The following is an 8,896-nucleotide window of genomic DNA, read 5'->3' as shown; positions in this document are numbered from 1 at the left end:
CAAATAATTCCTCACACAACACCCAAGAAATAAATTATACTCTCGTAATAAGAACTGCGAGAGCTATCCGAAATAATCTTAGAAAATTATCGGCGAACAGGTTTTAAAGACAAAGTGTTTTACCTTTACCTGGGTAGAAATCAGAAAGAGTAGAACGATATAAGAGATAAAACGATTGTCGTCTTCGTGACACTAGAAAACCCTAAACAACAACTATGCACATAAACAACTTATCACTTTAGCGACAACTAAACACTAAACAATTTAAGTGGTGTTGTTTAGTATCACGAACACGACAATAACCCATCTCTGGAAGCAAATGTCATCTTTAGATTTGATGTCAGTTACTAAGAACTATTACGGGTACTCCAATCGAGGCTGTTTATTGGTAACCGTATGCGTTTTTACAATTTAAGGGCAATTATCTCAGGAAGTATGGACTTGTCCCCAAATAGCTATACTGTCGCAATTGAGATTTTTTTGTTACAATCTGAGAGCTAGTCTCTACGCATTTTTGCGATTTTTTTTAAATTTTGTGTGGAAATCGAAAGGGGCCAATAAGTCGCTTTCGGTCTTGATCTCAGTTTGTATTGAGATTTTTTGTTACAATCTGAGAGCTAGTCTCAATCGCATTTTTGCGATTTTTTTTTAAATTTTGTGTGGAAATCGAAAGGGCCCAATAATTCGCTTTCGGTCTTGATCTCAGTTTGTACAAATTATTAATAGGTGCAAAGTGTGGATCAATTCGGTAGAAGACGGACAGGGGTCAATCTACCCTAAATTGTCTGAAATGGGTTTCGTCAAACGATAGCTTTTACAAAAACACACAAAATTATTTTTAATTTTTAGCATATTCTTCGAAACACTGTCCCAACATCTAACAAAGAAAATAAACTCTTTTCTTATTTATCTATTTTTGTGTAATACGTTTTGGGTTCTTTGCGGTTTTCTTACATGTTTATGGTAGTAGCAAATTCAACGATGCCAACCCAACAAAGGAACTGCGGCGGGAAAGGATGAAGCAAACCTGCCCTGATTAACAAAAAAAAAAAAAAAGAAACCCAACAGACACACAGCTGAGCTGAATTAAACCGAAATCCATTTCCATTTCAGTTTTGTTCGAGCAAATTGAAAATACCAAATTCACATCTCGAAACATTTTTTTCAGATCCTTTGACGCTTCGACTGTTCGTTCGCCCCTTTCAAGGAAAATTATTAGCATTTGTGGTTGGCTGTTTAAGTTGGAGGGGTTTTTTTTGTTTCGAGATCTGATCCCCTCTGCACGATTGCATTACCTTTACTCTTGCAAAATTTATTTATTTGGATACGGTGGGTTACTACTGTGTGTAATATGGAAATAATCGCTGGTTGCAAGAATAATCCTAAGGCGGCGCACACACTCGCACCACATAGAGACGCTGGCATTTCAATTGAATCTCATACTTCACTCTGGCGTTTTTTTCGCACAAAAAATAAAACAGGCACACAACTCAAGCTATGAAAACGAAAATCGTATATCTCTGAAGCGACAACCTTAAATGAACGTGACAAGCACATCAAATCAAGCGTAAGAAATGTAACGAATAATAATAATAAAAGATGTAGTTGTTGTTGTTCTTTCCAATGCTTCGCTTGCTCATCTTAACATGTAACACGAAAAGCGACACTGAAGAACACATAGAGACAGAGAGATTGTGTGTTTTGGATGGCATCAACGATACTCGAGAAGGTGAAATAAAACAGGCTCTAGCAACAAGGATCTAAGGATTTATCTAAAACTATGTAAAACATGTCTACTTTGTTCGGAGCTCTGATATCTTCTTAGACTTGGCAGGTTCAAAGTTACGACCATCATCTGATGTGGGAATTCACCGACTTTTTTCGTCGTCTCAAGTTTTGTTGAACATTCGTTTGTGTGTTTTTTCTTATCATTGCAAATTATTTCAGCTGAATAGATTTTCAATGAGGAAGAAAATTATTTTAATAGCAAATTAGATAATCGTGATTCAAATAAATCATGTAGTACCTCATAGCGAGGAGATAACTTGAATATTAATTTGGCATTGAATTTGTTGTTCCTCAAAAACATTTGGATTGAAAATATTAATGTTTTTTATTATTTATTTGCCAATTAGAAATTAATATAGATGCCGTTCTATGGAATATGGAGATGGCATTGATAACTAGACATTGGAATCCTATGCAAATGCATATATGATTAGGATGGTTGTAGAGAAAATCTGATTAGACAGAAACTCGTTTTATCACAAAATAAAACGAATTTTTGCATATCGTGCATATTTTGACATATTTGCATAAAATGGGCATATGCAAGGCCATATGTAAAAATATATACAAGGATTTGTGGTCTAAAAATCCCACCAAAATGGCTGAAATGTGGTATTAAGTCTTCGTTAGGGGTATGAAACTTTACACCTGAAATTTGTCGGCATGGGTCCACGTCTTCATATAGCCCCCACAGAACGGTATCTCCCTATTTCCGATATTTTGAAGGTTCTGGCCTCAATATCTCTCCGAAATGGCTGAAATTTGGTATTAAGTCTTCCTTGGGGGTATAAAACCTTCCATCTGAAATTTTTCAATATAGGTCCACGTCTTCATAAAGCCCCCATAGAACGGTACCTCCCGATATCTGGTATTTTGAAAGTTGTGGCCTCAATATCTCTCCGAAATGGATGAAATTTAGTATTAAGTCTTCCTCGGAGTTGTAAAGCTTTCCACCTGAAATTTGTCGGTATAGGTCCAGGTCTTCCTATAGCCACCCTAGAACGGTACCTCAGGATTTCTGGTATTTAGAAGGTTGTGGCCTCAATATCCCTACGAAATGAGTGAAATTTGGTATTAAGTATTCCTTGGGGGTATAAAACTTTGCTCCTGTAATTGTCGGTTTAGAATCAGGCCTTCATATAGCCCCCATAGAACGATACCTCCCGATTTTCGTTATTTTGAAGGTTGAGGCTGAGGTTATAGATTTCTCTATTTTATTGACTTGTCTGAAAAGAATTTTAAACAGAACAAGTAAAAAAGTATCAGTCGGCTTTGCCGACGGAGATATACCCTTAGCCTATGTGAATTAAAATATTAATTTTCGGACAGATCGAATGTATTTCGGGTCTATTCAGAATTTTGTGGCCATTTTGTACATTTGAACTTGCCGACGATAATGTGGATTAGGATTAAAGTTTTGCGGAGGGGCTACTTAAAGGAATAGACGACATAGGAAGTGGATCTGATTTTGAGAGTCATATCTTTATACCCTACACCACTATGTGGGGAGGGTATTATAAGTTGGTTTTGGCCAAAAAGTTTGTAACGCATCGAAATAATGGTCGTAGACCCATACTTATATATACCAAATTGAATGTCTCGACGAGCTGAGTCGATCTGGCTATGTGTGTCCGTCCGTCAGTCCGTCCGTCCGTCCGTCTGTCCGTCTGTCCATCTAAACCTTGTAATCACGCTACAGGTCGCAATTTTGATCGGATCGTCACGAAATTTTGGATGTTGATGGGGGTCCCGGAGGGGAAGAAGCCTATTGATTTTGGTGATGGTCGGATAATATTTAGGGGTCGGAATGGGCAAAAAACTTATGTGGATTAAAAGATAACGTTTTTTCCAAATCGAATATCTCAGCTTCTATACGGGGTATACCAAAAGCAAAACCTGACGATAAAAGTAGAAAATATCACCTTTCTAATGATGTAAAGTAGGTTCTCGTAGGTGATCAAACAACGAAGATATCACAATAGTCGCAAATAAAACCCAATTTTTCATTTTGCGATTTTAATTATAATGATGAATATCACAGCTTTTGTTGGGGACTAAACTAGGTCGGCGTAGGTGACCAAATAACGGAGATATCGCAATAGTCGGTAATACATCCCATTTTTTCCACTTTTTTGGAAATCACGCTACAGGTCTCAATTTTGATCGGATCGTCACGAAATTTTGAGGGTTAATGGGGGTCATACAGATGAAGAAGCCTATTGATTTTGGTGATGATCGGATAATATTTAGGGGTCGTAATGGGCAAAAAACTTATTTGGAGAAAAATACAACGTTTTTTTCCTAAGCGAATATCTCAGCTTCAATATGGGGTATAACAAAAGCAGAACCTGGCCATTAAAGTAGAAAATATTGCCTTTCTAATGATGTAAAGTAGGCTCTAGTAGGTGATCAAACAACGAATATATCGCAATAGCCGCTAATAGAACCCAACTTTATATTTTTGCGATTTTAATAATAATGACGAATATCACAGCTTCGGTTGGGGATCTTCCAAAAACAAAGTCTGACTATGAAAGTAGAAAATCCCATCTTTACAGTGATGCAAAGTAGGTTGGCGTAGGTGGCCACATAACGGAGATATCACAATAGTCGGTAATACATCCCATTTTTTTCATTTTTTTGTAATCACGCTACAGGTCGCAATTTTGATCGGGTCGTCACGAAATTTTGGGGGCTAATGGGGATCCTACAGAGAAAGAAGCCTATTGATTTTGGTGATGGTCGGAATGGGCAAAAAACTTATTTGGAGAAAAAGTCAACGTTTTATTTCAAATCGAATGTCTCCGCTTCTAAAAGGGGTATATCAAAAGCAAAACCAGCTAATGAAAGCAGAAAATATCACCTTTACGTAGGTGGTCAAACAACGAATACATCGCAAAAGCCGCTAATAGAACACAACTTTTCATTTTAGCGGTTTTAATAATAATGACGAATATCACAGCTTTGGTTCGGGACCTTCCAAAAGCAAAGTCTGACAATAAAAGTAAAAATCCCATCATTACAATGACGTAAAGCAGGTTGGCGTAGGTATCCAAATAACGGAGATATCGCAATAGTGGGTAATACATCCCATTTTTCCACTTTTGGAAATCACGCTACAGGTCGCAATTTTAATTGGATCGTCACGAAATTTTGGGTGTTATTGGGGGTCCTACAGAGCAAAAAACCTTTTGATTTTTGATAATGGTTTTGGTCCATCGGATATTATACAGGGGTCGGAATGTGACAAAAAAAAAAAACAAAAATATTTGGAAAAAAAGACCAACGTTTTATTTCAAAGTTAATATCTCCCTTCTGTAGGAGGTATATCGAAAGCAAAACCTGGCAAGGAAAAAATCACCTTTACAACGATGTGAAGTAGGTTGTCATAGGTGGTCAAACAACAGAGATATCGCAATAGTCGGTAATGCATCCCTTTTTCCATCACACTACGAAATTTTAATTGGATCCTCACGAAATTTTGGGGGTTGATGGGGGTCTAACAGAGAAAGAAGCCTATTGATGGTTGGCATACATCCCACTTTTCCACTTGTTATTTTGGTTGTACTGTCGATGCACTTAAATGCGTTTCAAAAAAATTGACCTTTGTTAATGAAGACATTCAGAGCAAAGGCGCTAAGCTATCCCAATTGTAATATTTTGAATTTTATTAGTCAAAAGCTTATGAACAGGGGTAGTGGTGTAGGGTATCACATAGTCGGCCCCGACCCGACTATAGCCTTGGCTCACTTGTTTTGATATATATTGGGCACACTAGTCATTTCAGTGGGTCATCTTATAACTTTTGGACCAGTATGCCAGGAAGCATGGACTTGTCCACGGAAAACATAATATGACTGTAAACAGCAGGATCACAATGAACAACATCGGCATTCATCAAGCATCTTCGAAGAGACCCTAAACTGCATATCGACACGAATGTTGAACTTTTGTGGGTGAGGTACCCTAAGGGGAAGAAGAAGTTCTCGTGCTCTCCAGCGAATACATTAAGGGGTTTTTACACCTTTCGGGCTGTTTCCTCGAGAAGTACGGACTTGCTCCTGAAAAAAAATTATCGTCGAAATTGAGGTAGCGAATGAAAGTTGCTTCAACAGAAATCAAAGTGTCTCGAGAGCAGGTCTTAAAGTGAACCTATCCGAAATTCTGTGTGGGAGGTACCCGAGGGACTGGGAAATATAGTGCATATTTAAATCTGATCTATATCTGGTAGATGTATTAAGATGCATAAAGTATGGACCAAATCGTTCACTCCCTTCAAGAGTTATCGTGTGCACAATTTTTCAGAACATTTTTTAACTTTTGTGGGGGAGGTACCTGAAGCAATGGACCGATTTGGATTATCTTCGAACGTAAACTATGTTTGGACAAAATATTACGAAAGCCAAATTTTGGGCTGAATCGGCAGATCCGTTCGAGAGTTATTTGCGCTCAAACCATTACATACGGTGTCAATGGAGTTTTTCGCACCTTCCGGCTATTTTCTCAGGAAATGTGGACTTCCTCCAGATGAAACTTGCACCGTCGTAAAGAGAGCGCTGAATATAAGTTGCTACAACCAAAATCAAAGCGATTCGAGACCAGGCGCTAAACCGAACTTTTCCGAAGTTTTGTGTGGGAGGTACCCGAAGGAGTGGAACTATTGAGACCATATTGGAACCTTATATTACACTCGTAGAAAGTTTACGCTATACGAAGTATGGACCAAATCGGTTACTCCCTTCAAGAGTTGTCGTGCGCACAAACTTTCCAAACATTTTCGAACTTTTGTGGGGGAGGTACGGGAAGGTGGGGACCGATGTATCTCATCCTCGAACTTAAACTAAGTTTGGGCAGAATATTACGAAAGCCAAAATTTGAACCGAATCGGTTCATCCGTTGCAGAGTTATCGTGCGCTCAAGCCAGCAGGACAGACAGACGGACGGACATGGCTATATCGACTCCAAATTGTCTGAAACACATTTCGTCCAAACATACATACTTGGGGTCTAAAACCATTATTTCGATGAGGCACATTTTCATCGTATCAAAGTGTATATAGTATACTAGCGGACCCGGCGAACTTCGTCTCGCTATTAAGGAATAAAATTTCATACAAAAACTCAATTTTCGATTTTTCCAATTTTCCGACTTTTCCAGAGAGATTTTCCAAAATTTTCTTCCGTAAAGACCTTCTCCTCGAAAATACGAATAACTGAATAATTACAGAAATCGGCCTAGCCGTTCTCATTTTATGAATTACTATACATTTTTTACACCATTTTTATATATGTAGATATAAATTTACATACAAATATGTTTGTACCTATTATTGAAATACTTTACACGGGTGCCACCGTGCAATGGTATGCACACCCGCCTTGCACGCTGAAGGCCGTGGGTTCGATTCCACGGTCAAGCAACAACAAACAATTTTACAACGGTGGCAAAATACCCCTCAATAAGGTTGATGACATTTCCTGAGTATTTCAGCCATGTAAAACTTCTCTTCAAGTGGTGTCTTAAGACACGCTGTTCGGACTCGGCGATAAACTGTAGGTCCCATATCATTGAGATAATATGAATCGGGGTGCACTTATTGATATGAGAGAAGTGTCCCTTGTCCCATCTGGGATGTTTGTGGAACAATTATTTATGCATTTGCATAATTTTGCATATGTCATATGTTTCGATTGCAATTTAATCAGATGCCAAAAATATGCCCAGTCCCAAAATTTGACATGAATCCGACCAAAAATAGGCTTTGCATAAAATTCCGCTGTCTATTGATAACCATAGGTGAAATATTGTGGATATATAAATACCGAAATAGGGGTTTTATCCTATAGCAGAGCACACCAATACCTAAATAACACTGTACAACACAAAAAATAATTACAGGTAAAAAAGGACAGATTATGAAAGGGGAAGTTCCCCCTTTTGTACATTTTTGGAAATATTCGAGTTAGGATTCCTCGAAATCCTTGCGATTTAGGCATATAGTGTCTTTAGCAGTATTACTGCTTACAATACGAGGTGTTTTTAGTTACAAAATGTAACCATCAAGCGAGTCATCAAAAGGGGTATGTTTGGTCCATTTTTCCAAAAACGTTTTAAGCTCCCCTTAAAATGTGATAGAATCGGATCGGACTATTCTACAAAAATGTTCGCCATTAAACTTTATTATAGGCCCTAGAATACATCAAAACTCTACATTTTTCCTGAACACCCACAAGCTGTAAATATCAAAAACACTTTTTGGGGTTAATGTTGTACTTTATCTATGTGTATGTCTAAGTTGTCCCTCAAAACATTATTCTAGATGGATGACGTCAAAGACAAAAAATATTCTCCGTTAAATACGCTGTGCAACACGAATATTGTTAAACATATTCTGACACCGCAGCGTGACAGAAGACCAAAAAAGAGAGGACACGTGTCTCGCCGTTTTTTCGTATCTCATCAACTTTCGCGGTTATAGGCCTCCAAAGGTTTGAGGCTTTGATGTAAAAAAGGTCATTTAGTCTGGATTTTATTTTCCAAACAGTTAGGAAATTTGAATTTATCTCAGAGGCAAAGTTGTAGCTCTTGTCTTAAAGAACAAAAATCGTGAACGCATATAATCCATCAAACTTCATCTGGAAGGTCAAAATCGTCATGGTCAAATTTCTTTTAAAGTTTTGTTATAAAGCTATCAAACCGATCAAATTTGAAGCAATAACATGTTCCAAATCAAATTTCACTATGAGTCTTTGAATAAAAGCAATCTAACATAACATGTAATATCTTTAACAGCCCTTATTTTTATATATTGTTTATGCCAATGTTTTACGATTTTTGTCGAGATCTTCCTTATCCTTGGACATTAGAAAATTTTTATTGATGGTTCTTCGTTATGATGATGTTTTGCACTCGATTTAAACAGTTTTTACTATATTTGTGGTAAATATATTTTTAGAAAATATTGAAAACTTGAATTGGACTTTGCAAAATTACGTATTTTCAGTACTGTAAACTAAAATTACTCCTCCGGTATAAGCCATGGATTCTTGAAAGTTCTAAAATGTTCGCTAAAATGGTGAACACGATAACTCTCGAATGGAGTAACCA

This window comes from Musca autumnalis, unplaced genomic scaffold (assembly GCF_047663935.1).
Source record: "Musca autumnalis isolate F117 unplaced genomic scaffold, ASM4766393v1 scaffold_1, whole genome shotgun sequence".
Lineage (NCBI taxonomy): Eukaryota > Metazoa > Arthropoda > Insecta > Diptera > Muscidae > Musca > Musca autumnalis.
Note: the sequence above shows the minus strand (reverse complement) of the source record.